Raw genomic sequence first — 14,637 nt, 5'->3', positions numbered from 1 at the left:
TAGAAAGACTAATCGTGCGGGAAATGCTCCTGGCGTAATGTTAAGCTTTACAGAGTTAGAGTTCTGGATGACACCCTAGTGTTACCGTCAGTTTGTGCTGCTGTAACAAAAGCACTGTAGGTTGGGTGGCTTTGATAATGAACCTCTGTCTGAAGCTCTGGAAGCTGAAGTCTGAGACCCAGGTGTTGGCACGATCAGGCTCCGACGACCCTCTTCCAGGCTTCTAGGTGGCTCCTGAGTCACGAGGTGGGAAGACAGGAAGCTAGCTCCTCGACCCCTTCTTCTAAGGGCACTAACTGTACTCACGAAGACTCCACCCTCATGACCTGATAACCCTGTAAAGGCCCACCTCCATGTACATCACACTGGAGGTGAATTTTATGCACGACATGAACATGTACCCCATAGCACGTGATTTTGTGTTCAAGCAATTTACAAGCATAACAAAAAGATTAGAAGAAAAATACATCAAAATGTTAATAGTGAAAATTTCTGTATTCAACTCACAGGTGGTCTTAACCTTCTTACCTTTTTTTTTTGGTATTTGGAAAATCATCATGACTAGCATTTATAATATAATTGATGCATAATGTATATATTTAAATTTTGAGGGGGGATTTCCCTGGCAACCCAGTAGTTAAGACTTTGCCTTCCAATGTGGGGGTGGGGGAAGGGTGGGGTGTGGGTTTGATAAGATCGCACATGCCTCAGGGCAAAAAAACCAGCATAAAACAGAAGTAATATTATAACAGATTCATTAAAGACTTTTAAAATGGCTCACATCAAAAAAAAAAATCTTAAAAAGATTTTTTTTGATTTTAAATTAAAAAAGATTTTTTAAAAAAATTTGAACCTTCACTTCTGGCCTTTTGACCAGCAGCTTGTCACTATGGCGTGTGTAATTCAGCGCTAACTTGTATGGCTTAGTATTAACAGCCCCATCCCTTATGTTGGTAAAGACTTCATCCAGGTGAGATGAAGCTTTTGGCTCATCACAAGTACTCCAGGTGGACATTCGCCTCCTAATGTTCTCTTTGGGGGTCTCCCTTTTATTTTAGCAAAGTGAGTGTGTGCTTGCTCGGTTGCTTCAATCGTGTCTGACTCCCTGCGACCCCAGGGACTCTAGCCCACTAGGCTCCTCTGTCCATGGGATTCTCCAGGCAAGGATTCTTGACTAGATTGCCATGCCCTTCACCAGGGGATCTTCCCAGCCCAGGGGTCAAACCTAGGTCTCCTGCATTGGCAAGCAGATTCTTTGCCCCTGGTGCCACCTGAGTCACAGTGTAAGAGCTCCGGCTGGCAGGGTTAGCGTTGATTGGGCACCTGTAGGACTGCCTTCCGGCCTCAGGGCTGCACATGGGTCTGAAGTGGGGTCTCGGTGGTACCCAGCTGTTCTCAGCCCCATGAGTAACCTGGGCAGACCTGTTTGTCTCTTAGAGCTTCGATTTCCTCCTCCATCAGATGGAGACAGAAGTGCTCACATCCCAAGAGCTGAGGGCTTTTGTATAAGCTCCTGGGCAGAGAGCAGCTGGCAGGGACTTGGTCACTGTTTTCCTTGCTCAGGGACTGTCGAGGCTCCGGCAGGACCCTGAGCATGACAGAATGAAACATTCCTTCCTCCTTTCCATGGGAAGGAGCTGTCATTTTAGGACTTCAGGAAACCCACAGGGAAGTCAGTTTATCTGGAAATGAGCTGTAATTCTAACCCTGCCAGGCCCCAGAACAAACAAGCAAAAAAGGAAAGAAAATCTTTTCTAGGAAGTGGCCTGGGAGGGCAAGGGAGGTCCAAATCACCCTTGACCTGCCCATGAACCTGCACATCACTGTGAGAAGAACCTTGGCAGATATTTGGACCATGGAGAAACATCTGGAAACCCCCACTGCACCGGCTCTGTTGGAACCAGGTCTGTGTCAGGGACACCTGAAAGGGATGGCCTATTGGCTTAGGCAGAAACTTGACTGTAGCTCAAGACGTGTATTTGGAGAAAGAAAGATCTGGACACTTAAGACAGGCTTGAACTGCTTTTTCCTGCAGTTAGAAGTTATTGCAACTTTTTTCAAAATAAGAGGTATTTTGCTCACTGTTTTAACGTTAGCCGTAGTCATTGGCTGAATAGAATTGTGGTGCTATTGGTAGAGAACCTGCCTGCCAGTGCAGGAGATGGGAGACACTTGGGTTCCTTCCCAGGTTCAGGAAGCCTGTCTGTGAAAGTCATTACCTGCTAAGGGACGGAGAGCAGCAGGGCCAGTACACATGCGCCCAGGCACAAACACACATGCACACGCATGATCGTTAGTGTGTTGTGGGCAGTTCACGGCAATGGAGGCAGTGAAATACGCTCATTGGAGAGAGAACCCAGCCACTGGCCTGCTTATCTCAGGAGAGATGAAGCCTGTGGTGGGTGCCCCTGGTCTGTACGTGGGGCTCACCAGTGATGCCAGTGGTAAAGAATACATCAGCCAGTGCCGGAGACGTAAGAGACATGGGTTCAATCCCTGGGTCGGGAATATCTCCTGGAGTAGGAAATGGCAACCCACTGTAGTGTTTTTGCCTAGAGAATCCCGTGGACAGAGGAGCCTGGTGGGCTACAGTCCACGGGGCCCCACAGAGTCAGACACAACTGAAATGACTCAGTGCACGCACATGAATAGAATTGAGAATTTTAAAATAGCTTTTTTTCCCTTTTCCCTGTGCAAATTCTGCTTCTTGGCCATTGTTAAATTTTGGTTTTTACTTCTGAGTGAATGAGTCATGAACCCTTGAGAACTTTTTGTTTACACGCTGTGAGCTGACCTGTTCCTGGGAGGACAGGTTGAAGCCCAGTGTGTAAGAGGCTAGGCCTTCGTGGGTTTAAGTATTTGCTTAGAGTGAGTTGGTGTCCCCGGCGTCCTATGGTAACCCCACATTCACTTTGCGTTTCCTCTGTTTGCAACCCTGGATCAGATCCCGGTGGTTCACGAGGGTTTAACCAGTGGTGAGCCGACCGGCTCCTAAGAAGGGCTGCCTGGCCACGTGTGCCCGCAGGCTGATGGGGGAGGGCTGCCTGCGGCCCTGTCTTGTCCTGGACCCAGAGCCTTGAACCTGGCACTCTGCACAGGATGCAACACTTCCTTTAGTTTGGGCTTTGCGGCCCTTCCTTAGGCGTGAAAATGGTTTTGGAGCTAAAATTTCTTAAAAAAAAAAAAACATTTCAGCCCACGAGGGTGTATGGTAAAAAGACTGGTTCGACATGAGGCTGCTCAGCTGAGTTGCTCTGGGGACTTTTTTCCCCCCAAATAAGTCCCGTTCCTAGACCAGAGCATGCGTCCCTCTCCAGTTCCTAAAACGTTTGGATGTAAGCGATTTATCGGTTCAGTGAGTGACCTGCGACTTTTCGCAGCAACTTGCTTGGGTGGTAGGGACTTGGTTTTCTCTTGCAGATGTGTGTCTTGGAGTGGGTGGGGGGTGGGGGGCGAGTATGGGATGAGCCACACTTGACAGCCTTAGTTTAGGTGAGTTTTCTGTGGAATAAGTGCTTGGGGAGAGACTAAACGTTTCTTGTTTATTGTCTGGTTTTTCCTCCTTTGAGAAATTTCTTAATGCAGGGTAGTCTGGAATTGAATTCTGGATCCATGCTATCTTAGTAAATGTTTGAATTTAGACCTCTGGGGGTGTGTAGTTGCTCATTGGTGTCTGACTACTTGTTGACCCCGTGGACTGTAGTCCACCAAGCTCCTCTGTCCATGGGATTCTTCAGGCAAAAATGCTAGAGTGGGTAGCCGTGCCCTTCTCCAGGGGATCTTCCTGACCTAGGAATCGAACCTGCCACTTCTGCATTGCAGGCAGATTCTTTACTGTTGAGCCCCCAGGGAAGCCTGCAGTGAGTATAAATTCAGCTAAACTGGTCAAAACAACTTGCCAGCCTAAGGAACTGTGGTGATATGGAGCACAAGCACGTACACTTGTCAGTTTAAAGAGAGTTTGCTGATACTTAAAGCGTGGATGAGTGTCTGAGATTCCCTGTCTCCTGTCACATGGATTCTGTCACTGGAAGCCTTGGAAGCTTAGAACTGGGTTCCTTCTGGAAGGGAAGCCTGACGCACACACCAGCCATGCTTCATGCTCTCTCAGGTCCTTATTTCTAATAGTTGGTAGGAAGGAAGTGTTGGAGTGGACACTTCCAGCAAGTGACCCAGGCCAGTCTTGATCCTTCTTCTGATGTTGTGCAGTCCCCGGGGCAGGTCTCTCCACCTGGCTGGGGACCTGTGTCCTCCTGAAACGGGAGGGCGTCGCAGCCAGTCTGCAGTGGTCAGAGGAGCACTGTAGGGGGTTGGTTGGTGGAGGCTACGCTGAACTGGAGTAATCGGTGTTGCACATTGGGTTTCTAAGCTCGTGCTAAGTCACTTCAGTCTTATCCGACTCTTTGCAACCCCATGGACTGTAGCCCACCAGGCTCTGTCCGTCAGATTCACCAGGCAAGAATACTGGAGTGGGTTGCCGTTTCCTCCTCCAGGGGATTTTCCTGACCCAGGGATCAAACCCGCGTCTCTATGTCTCCTGCATTGGAAGGCAAGTTATTCACCACTAGTGCCACCTCGGATGCCCAGGGGCAGCCAGACTACTGCAGCCAGGATCTGAGCCCACAGAGCAGTAGAGCAGTGATCAGCTTCCATTCTTGTCCTGCATGGGGACGTGGCACAGCCATTGACAGGACATTTTGTGGTTTGCAGAGGAGGCCTTAGGATCACCACCTCCACCCCGGGAATTGCCTTGTCATGTAGAGGTTAGGTGGTGCCTTCAGTGGGGTTGATACAGGCTGGTCCATGGATGAAGGAACTTGGGCTCCAACCATCTTTCTGATGGACTACTCATCACACCAATCAAATTCTCTGCTCACTTGAGCCTTTTGTTTTTCTTATTTTTTACGCAGGGTTCAATTCTTACAGTGTTTCTTTTTATCATGGGATTTTCTATAAAAAGTGCTTCCCTGGTGGCTCAGGTGGTAAAGAATCTGCCTGCAATGCAGGAGACCTGGGTTTGATCCCTGGGTTGGGAAGATCCCCTGGAGAAGGGAATGGCAACCACTCCAGTACTCTTGCCTGGAGAATTCCATGGACAGAGGAGCCTGGCGGGCTACAGTCCATGGAGTCACAGAGTCGGACAGGGCTGAGTGACTAACGCTTTTCTACAAAAGGCTTTGGGGCTGTGTTCGCCTGTGTCCCTTGGAGGGATTCCTCCCCGCCCCCGGCCCCGCGTTCGGCATCAATGTGTCTTCTAGACACAGGAGCTTTGTGAATTTTCTAGGGGAGAGGAATCAGACAGCCCAACTGAGACAGACATGTGTTTTGAGGCCAAATACTTAAACCATCAAATGTCCAAACACAATGATTCCGTCCTTGTGATTATGCAAAACAGTGTCTGGAATTGAGGTGTGATGTTTTCTCTCTTGATACGATGTGGGATAAGAAGAGGCAGCTGGCTTTTGTGAATTTGTTTTAAGTGGGAAGCTTTCATTATACCTCATCCTTCGAGTGTGTTATCAGTCACCATATATCTGCATTAACAGCTAAGCGCTTCACTTAGCACATGGCCTTGATAAACTTTAAGTGCATAAATAAAATTACAGGGTTTTACAGGTCTTAATTGGAAAGCTGTTTCGGATGCAGCTTTTCAGGATTCTGTTTTGGCCCCTTTGCCTGGGTCTCCACTGTTATTAAGACAAAACACTATGATGCTTAAGACCTTCATGTGAACTGAGGAGAGATTTTCATCACCTGTTTCCTGCCGCCAGCATTAAATTTCATAGAGGAAGCCACATGCGCTCTCTAGTCAGAAATTTTTTATATTCGTAGTGTAAATTCTCGTTTCCTCCCCTAGATCTGATGATGGGCCAGGAACCCAGGTTACCAAAAGCTAGTAACCTCAAAATTTTTAACACTTTATTTCTAAGGAATGGTCTTAAGTGAATTAACATGTATAGTTGTATGTTTACTTGTCAAGGGTCTTCAAAAAGCATTTCTCTTTTTGTAGTTTTGCTGGAATAAGTGGTGAAGTAAATTTTGTGGATAGGAAGTTGTCTCTGATGTCAGTGGAAGGAGCATAGCTTGGACTATATTTATTTGGGGGGTTATTTTTGTTTTTCAAAAGAAGACTGCATAGTCAAGTCCTCCATGATCTTCTGGAAGAAATCTTCTCATTCAGTTGCTAAGTGGTATCTGACCCTGCGACTCCAAGGACTGCAGCACGCCAGGCTTCCTTGTCCTTCACTGTCTCCCAGAGTTTGGTCAAACTCAGGTCCATTGAGTTGATGATGCCATCCCAAGCATCTCATCCTCTGTCGTCCCCTTCTCCTCCTGCCTTCAGTCTTTCCCTGCATCAGGGTCTTTTCCGACGAGTCAGCTTTCCACATCAGGTGGCCAGAGTATTGGAGCTTCAGCATCAGTCCTTTCATTGAGTATTCAGGGTTGATTTCCTTTAGGACTGACTGGAAAGAATTGTGAGACTGTAGAAATAAGAGGCACAGTGGTCCTGGGGACAGTGGGGCTAGGCGCATATAGGGAACGCGAGGAACAGTCCTGTCGCGTGTCTTCCTGCGCCCATCCAGACCTAGTGAGACCATGGCTCCACACTGCTCAGACCAGCATGTTTTGGGGAGCAGATGGAGCCGGACCAGGGTGGTTATGGAGCACCTTGCCACGAAAGGAACGTGGAGCGATCTGACTCAGGACCACATGTGGCGCACGTGGTAGCAGCTTCATGATTAAAAGGCAGGGTGGTGACTGAGAGGGATTATCTTTGTAGCCCCAGGGGACAGAGTCTAGATTTGGGTTGGGGTTAGAAGGGAACGCTTCGGTTCCCAGAAAGAAGAACTCTGTAGCCCCCAGTGCCCGTCAGCAGGACTGCAGCGCCTTAGGAAAAGCGGTGCACCTGTCCCAGGCCAGGGTGCAGGCATTGTGGTGCAGGAAGCTTCTGCACGTCCCCACCTGCTGGCTCCTGCTGCGACTCAGAGTTAGCTGGGTATGTCCTTGGACATAAACATAAAAACTCAAAGTCTGGGTTTGCTTCTGGCATGTCACTGGCTTCTGGAAAAACATGGATTGGTGGGGGGGACAGCTCGGGTGGTATGGGGAGCTAGGTCATTAGAGGTTGCATAGTTAGTAAGAAGGCATAGCATTCATCCTAATGCTTTTAAATTCATAGTTTATTGTAAGAAACAGGTAACTGTCACAGGGAAAAGATACAAATGCTGGTTTCCAGCCTCATAGCCTTGGCTTTCTGGCAGTTTCCACACGGTCAGACTGGAAATTGATTGAAGCAGCTTATTTTGATTTTCTTACTCACAGTCGTGTGAAAGCAGTGGGCAACACACACTGGCTGCAGCTCGTAAGTTTTCTTTTTGTTTTTTGATCCCAGCAGCTGCTTATAAAGCACCATCCTGAATTCATGCCACTGCTTAGAGGTTCACCTACGTGTGTGCCAGGGAAAAACAGGTGTAAAAACTTGACGAGTAGCTGTGTGTCGTCGCTTTATTTCCGTTCCCTTTCATTTTCATGCAGTGGCTCAGTGGAATTGATAGAGGAGTCTCAAAAAACAAGATGAGGCAGTTGGGAAATAATAGATCCAGAGAGAGGTGTGTGTCTAGATCATTGGGCTCTGGCTCATTTGCTTTGTGAGAACCGTCAGAGTGGAAGGTGGCTTCTGACTGCATGCTGCAGCTCAGCTGTCGTGGCAGCGGACCTTCTACCCTGGGGCTGGGGATCCAGAAGCGTCTGAGGCCGCCCAGCCCCTCAGATGGGCTTCCAGTGGAAATGGTGGCCGGGTGGCTAGTGACTTCCTCATCCTCCTCGTCAGCTGTGGGCAAATCTTCGTTAATAAAGGTACTTCCGAAGATAGCCCCCTAAGTCAGGAGACTGTTGGGTGGGATAAACATCCCAGAATTTTTACTTCCCCAAATGAATAATCTTAAGGGGCCGCATGCAGAATCAGTGCTTCCTCAGAATTTTTGGACCATCCCTTTCAGAATTGGTTTAGCCCTGGTTTCAGAGCCTACAAAGTGGCTCTTTATGGCTTTTGGTTCAGCCCCTAAATGCCAGGAGGAGGACTGTCTTTCCAGTCTTTCTCACTGCTCCATAGTCCCTGGTAAATAGGAGGCACAATGTGCTCTTACTTGCCTCAGTACATGCTGTGGTGTGTTTAAAATAAAAACAGTCCAGCATCTCTTCAAGGAAGAGAAATCCTTTCTCAGCTCTGAGTTGGAAATTGATTCAGAGCTCAGTTCACATTGGTTAGCTGAAAATCTGATCTCGATTCTACCCCAGGGCTTACCGTTTACTGAACATCTGAGAACAGTGTAGCGTGCTCGTTCCTGTGGGTTTTTGTTTGGTTTCCAGTTCTGCACTTGAAGCTCCAGTAGGGACATGCTGGGAACTCAGACAGTCGCTGGCCCAGGGATGTGAGAGCACCCTGTCCCCAAGGAGGACCAAAGCGGTGTGCGTGCAGGTATACCCCGAGCTCCCCTAGCCCCGCCCCCGGATGCTCGCAGTCCCCTGGTTGGGTGTGGAAGGGTGGCAGTGGACGTCAGGCTGGGACCTCGGTGCCTTTGAACACCTGCCGTTCGGAGCAGCAGGGTGAGGTGGCTGGGCATTCAGGAGAAATCAGGTTTGGCTTGACTGACGTCAAGCTCATTACGCAGTGGCAATCTCGTTTTCTTTTTTTTTAATGTTCCCACTCTTGCTGGCAGCGCTACAGAAAGCCCTTTCCGAAAGCCTCAGCCTGATTTCACTATCAGCCACTTAACCACGATATTAATTTTTTTTCAATTGTTGAACTTTTAAGATTTGGAATTACCCTCTGGGCTGGAAACTAGTTCTGTAGCTGAACCACAACAGTCTGTTAATCAGACATTGCACATCTTTCAGTGACTCGAGAGTTCTTTGGTGTTGAAAAAGGTCCTCTTTTCTACCTGCCTCTACACTGGTAGAGAAAAATGGATTAATCATACACCTTGTGGGTTTTTTTTTTTTTTTTCTATAGGAAATCAGGTTACCAGTAAGTGCTAGATTTCATAAAATTGTCTGCAGGAGGGTCGATGAGCTGTACTGAGCGTGTCTCAGTTTGCTGGCTCGCCCGCCTCTGGCGCGGCTGCACGCTAAGCCTTTGTGGGGTGCTGAACTGGGTCCTTGTCACGGTGTGCGGGCTTTCTCTGGTCATGGCGTGCACAGGCTCGGTGCGGGGGCTTCTTCTGTAGAGCACAGGTTCTAGGGTGGGCAGGCCCAGCAGTGTGACGCTCGGGCATCGGTAGGTGCCCTGCGGCTTGCGGGACCCTCGTTCCTGGACCAGGGGTTGGACCCGTGTCCCCTGCACCAGCCGGCGGATTCTTTAACCACTGGACCACCAGGGAAGTCCTGCCTTACAAGTTTGGACGAGTGGCTCTGGTTAGAAATCTGGGCTCCCAGCAAGCTCCCGAGCTCAGGAAGACACTGTGGGATCAGAGCTGGCCTTGTGTGGGCTTCTGGCTACAGCTTTTGGACAGTAGTAGCTTTGCATTGGACTTCCCTGGTGGCTCCGTGGGTAAAGAATCCACCTGCCAGTGCAGATACTGTGCCTGGGGTGGGAAGATCCCCTGGAGAAGGAAATGGCAACCCACTCCAGTGTTCTCACCTGGAGAATCCTATGGACAGAGGAGCCTGGCGGGTGACAGTCCATGGGGTCGCAAAGAGTCAGACACAGCTGAGCGACAGGAAACAGGTTTACGTTGAGAGCAGTTCCTGTCTGGTTGTGCCTTTTGGTCTTCCTCCCCTCTCCTGTTTTAGTTCCCACCTTTATGTATGAAATGCTTCCTTAAATGCTGAAACTGCATTTTCTGTGGGTGAAAATATGCCTCATCACTATTATTTCCCCCTTGAAGAAGTTTTTATGTGTATGTAAAAATACTTATTTAAAAATGTGATCATTTTACATAGTAATAAGAGCTTTTGTTTCCAGTAGAGACACAGTTTGCTAGTGAAAATGAACGTTGCTCAGTCGTGTCTGGCTCTTTGCAGCCCCATGTACTATATATAGTATATGGAATTCTCCAGGCCAGAATACTGGAGTGGGTAGCCTTCCCTTCTCCAGGGGATTTTCCCACCCCAGGGATAGAACCCAGGTCTGCTGCATTGCAGGCAGATTCTTTACCAGCTGAGCCACAAGGAAAGCCCAGGTAACATTTATGGCTATTAAGCACATTGCAGACAGCATAATGATGTTTCTCTTTCTTATAGAGATATTAATTTAACTTACCTTTTTGATAAGTGGACTATATGCGGAGGGGAGCAGGCAGATAAAGTATCTAGAAAGGATTGTAGGATTGAGGGTTTTTTTTTTTCCCAAGTATCCCCTGCCCTTTAATGCCACCAGCTCCAGGCTCACCTTCAGAAGATGGAGCCATGGATCCCTTCCTCATCACAGTGGTCAATGCTCTGGTCACTGTGGAGAAGAATTCCCCAAACTGACGATAAAGGAAATAAAAACCTTTGTTCTGGCTCCAACCAGTGCTGGCCTAGGACTGATAAGCTGACTCTCAGGTCAGCCAGACCCCACTCTCTGTCTTGCTAGGTTCTCAAGTGACATGAGGCCACATAAGGCAGACAGACGGATACTAAACTAGTGAGGAAACTAGGGAAAGGCTCCCCCGTCCTCCCCCGAAAAGGAGATTTTTGTCACTTAAGAAATAGCCTTTGAAACTTAGGTGGAAAAGTCCATCGTATTACAGATTAACACTACTTTTTTAAAATACAGGAATAGGATGCTTCTGAAAATAATTAAAATATAATTTTTGCCTTATAGTCTTACTTGGAAACCAATACTCTGTATACACATTGGCTAGTCTTTACTGCAGGATGCATATTGGTCATTAAACATTTTAGGTTTATAAATTCAAGCAATGAGAAAAGTATTTACTCAGAAAACTGCCCCAAATGGTAATAGAGTAGCCCAGACAGATCAGTCTCCTTTGTAAAAGTTAATTTATATTGTATGTCACTGTTCTATAGAAACTTAAAAAATACTCCTAAGAACAGTGGCTGGACTTCCCTGCCGGCTCAGTGGTAAAGAATACGCCCATCAATACAGGAGACATGGGTTTGATCCCTGGGTTGGGAAGGTCCCGTAAGAGAAGGGAATGGCAACCAACTTCAGTGTTCTTGCTCCTCCCGTGGAAAGAGGAGCCGGTGGGCTACAGTCCATGGGGTCACAAAGAGTTGGACACAGCTGAGCAGCTAAAGAACAACAAGAACAGCGGCTAGCTCTCTTACTGATCTGTTACTCTCAGTTAGTAGGTGCCTAGCCTAGTCTAACCTGGCCATTATCTAAGGTTAATAAGAATTTCCAGCTCCTGAGTGTTCTCTGCAGGCACAGGTCTGGACCCCAGGACTGATCCCTGGCTTCTTCCCCGCTCTGCTCAGTGTTTCTCAGGGTCTGGTCTGTGGACAGTCTGTTGCAGGAGCTTATGTCAGAATGTGGCCTCAGGGGCCACCCACAGACACAACGCACCTGAACCTCCTGGCCAGACCTGGTAGATGTTTTTGTGTGTTTATTGATGCCAACAGTTCAATACAGAACTCTTCTTTCCATAGAAGAAGCATCTGCTTATTTCCTTACCCCATAGACGTTTATCTCTAAGATGAGTAAGTCGCATCTGGTCCCCAAAGTTCCAGGTGCTGGGTTGATGCAGTCACTGGGTGCTCGTTTTGATACTGGACAGGCTCCTGTGGTGCTTCCAGCCGCGAGACCTCACGTGAGTCAGATAGAACCTCCTTAACCACACATGTCAGTGGGGGTTTTAAATATTGGTAGAATTTAAATTTCATCTACTGCGTAGGGGAAATTTACCAAGAGACCTTCTTCTGTTCTGTGTTGTTCAGTTGCTCAGTCGTTTCTGACTTTTTGTGACCCCAAGCCAGGCTTCCCTGTCCTTCACCGTCTTCTAGAGTTTGCTCAAACTCATGTCCAGTGAGTCAGTGATGCCCTCCAACCATCTCATCCTCTGTCATCCCCTTCTCCTGCCTTCAGTCTTCCCCAGCATGAGGTATTTTCCCAATGAGTTGGCTCTTCACATGAGGTGGCCAAAGTGTGGGAGCTTCAGGAACAGTCCTTCCAATGAATATTCAGGGTTGATATCCTTTAGTGTTGACTGGTTTGATCTCTTTGCTGTCCAGGGGACACCCAAGAGTCTTCTTTAGCACCATAATTCAAAAGCATCAATTCTTCGGCGCTCAGCTACATCCATATGTAGCTACTGGAAAAACCAGAGCTTTGATTATAGAGACCTTTGTTGGCAAAGTGATGTCTCTGCTTTTTAATATGCTTTATAGTTTTGTCATAGTGTTTTTTCCAAGGAGCAAACATCTATTTTGTGTTACAAAAATATAAAGTAGGAGTATCGTTGTCCAGAAGAAGTTTAGCATTTAGTTGAAATTTAGCCTATAATCCACAGGAATGTAAGCTCATGGGAGCAGGGCTGGGTCCTCTCTGGTTGCTGTACCCAGACCATCTCCTGAGTAGTGTCTAGCTCATGGGCATTCATATTTGTTGGGTAAATTAGTGAGTGTCTTAATTTGCTAAACTTCGGGTAACTTGCCAGCAGTTTTTTTTTACCAGTCTCTCATCTTTGGAAAACACGCAGTCTAGATTTCACAGACTCTTCGGATAATCGGCACTGTCTTCATTTCTGACTCTAGGGTTGGAGGCAGATTTACTCTCTCAGAGAGAGCCCAGGATGGTGAGAAATGAGCGGGGCTCTGGAATCCGGGAGAGGCAGGTGCTGGTTGGCTCTGAGCAGCCACGTGGCGCCCTGGGTGCTGGTTTGCTCAGCTGTATCAGTGCCTCCCTGAGATAGTCCCAGAGGTACAGATTCACAGTGGACATTCACAGAAAAGAGGCTTTCCTTTCCCTCCAGGGTCAGTTACCTTGGTAACAGCAGCTTCTCAGTTCAGGGGCAAAGCTCATGATCACTGATAATGTAAAAAGACAGTAATGGTTTGGTTCCTCTGATAGACAAAATCCTTAAGGAGCTGCAAACCCAGGAGATTGGAGTGAACTGTGGCCTGCCATCTGGCATCACGTCTAAAGTGAAACTCTTTTCTGCCAGTTTAGCCATTTAAAATGTAATTTTAATAAGCTTTCACAGAGTAACGATAGAACTGTTTGTGTGATAAAGGTAGGCAAGGCAGTTTTCTGTGTGGTGGGAGAGGTATTCAGGGGATGTGCCTGGCTTATCCCCAAAGCTTCCCTGACCTCAGTGTTCGTATTCTTTATGCAGGGTGCTTGGGGAGTCTCCCCTCTGGCTCATTCCCAGCATGGATAATCCAGGAGAGAATCCACACGTGTTCTTGTGCACACACGCGGGCACACACACAGCGCGCCCTGCTTCTTTCAGCTTTTTTGGGGTCATCTGTTTCCCTCGGGTGAGGGCTGGGGGACAGAGAAATTGGGGCAAGCAATTAAGAAGACATGGTAAAAACTCAAAAAATTTACTTTTAAGTGATCTTACAGAGCTAAGAACACACACCACTTTTTTTTGTAACGATAAATAGAACTCCAGATACGACATAAAAGAAAAAAAAGTTTTTTAACGAAAACACAAAACAGGAAGCTGTATTCATGTTATGGCAGAATCTGATTATCATAGGTGTTTAAATATTTCCCTGTGGTTAAAGTGGAGCCTGCGCGTCTTGACAGTGCAGCGTGCTCTTTTTAACAGGAAGTTGGCAGAAGCCGCATGCGGAGAGCAGTTGAAATCCAAGAATCTCCTGTCTTTGCCTGTTACCTGTGTCGCCCGCCTGTACTCCTCTGAGTATGGCGAATGCTTTTCCTCGCGATCCTTGGAGGACACCATCTCCCTGATGCTCGTGGGATCTCTGGGCAAATCACTTTTTTGCGTGCTCCATATTTTGGCTTGGCAACGGGCTCATTAGCCAGCAGCTGAATGTCCTGGGTGTGTTCGGGAATGACAGCTTAATGAAAGGGCGGACCTCCCTCCTCTTTCTCCTTTCAGAAGGGCTTTTGCTCTTACCCCAGAGCATTTCCTCTCTCCGTGTGATGTTTGCACACTTGAGGCCATCTTTGTTAACTGTATTAATATCAAGACAAAACATGCAATTACGCTTTCATTTGGCCCCGCAGTGGTGCTGGTGTGGACTGGCTGTGTTTCGCCTCCTTCCATGGAAACCAGCTCATTCATTTCTCAGGTTTCTTCTGACTTCACCTTGAGTAGGACAGCCATTTCGTCTCATATTCCTCCTTTTTGACATTTTCCTAGGAATTTCACCTTACCTTATGATCAAAATATAGTTATTGTCTGGACAGCCTAACTTACGTTCTTGCATGTTTCAAGGGTAAGTGGCTTCTCAGGTGGTAAAGAATCCATCTGCCAGTGCAGAGACATAGGTTCAGTCTCTGGGTCAGGAAGATTCCCCCGGGGAAGGACATGGCAACCCACTCCAGTATTCTTGCCTGAGAAATCCCATAGACAGAGGAGCCTGGTGGACTACAGTCCATGGGGTCTCAAAGAGTCAGACATGGCTTAGTGATTAAACAGCAGCTGGAGCATGTCAAGGGTGTTTCCTGGGCAGTATTGATTGTACCATTTCTGCCTGTCTTTGCCTTCACGAAATAGA

At 47.6% G+C, this 14,637-nt stretch overlaps 1 protein-coding gene across 5 annotated transcripts in view; it reads left to right on the top strand.

The window, feature by feature from the left end:
- Positions 1-14,637, top strand: part of BCL2L11 (BCL2 like 11) — a 68,981-nt gene that overhangs the window by 19,544 nt on the left and 34,800 nt on the right. The window lies entirely within an intron of this gene.

This window comes from Oryx dammah, unplaced genomic scaffold (assembly GCF_014754425.2).
Source record: "Oryx dammah isolate SB20612 unplaced genomic scaffold, SCBI_Odam_1.1 HiC_scaffold_25, whole genome shotgun sequence".
Classification (NCBI taxonomy): Eukaryota; Metazoa; Chordata; class Mammalia; order Artiodactyla; family Bovidae; genus Oryx; species Oryx dammah.
The sequence above is the reverse complement of the archived record's forward strand: the minus strand, read 5'-3'. Positions and strand labels throughout refer to the sequence as shown.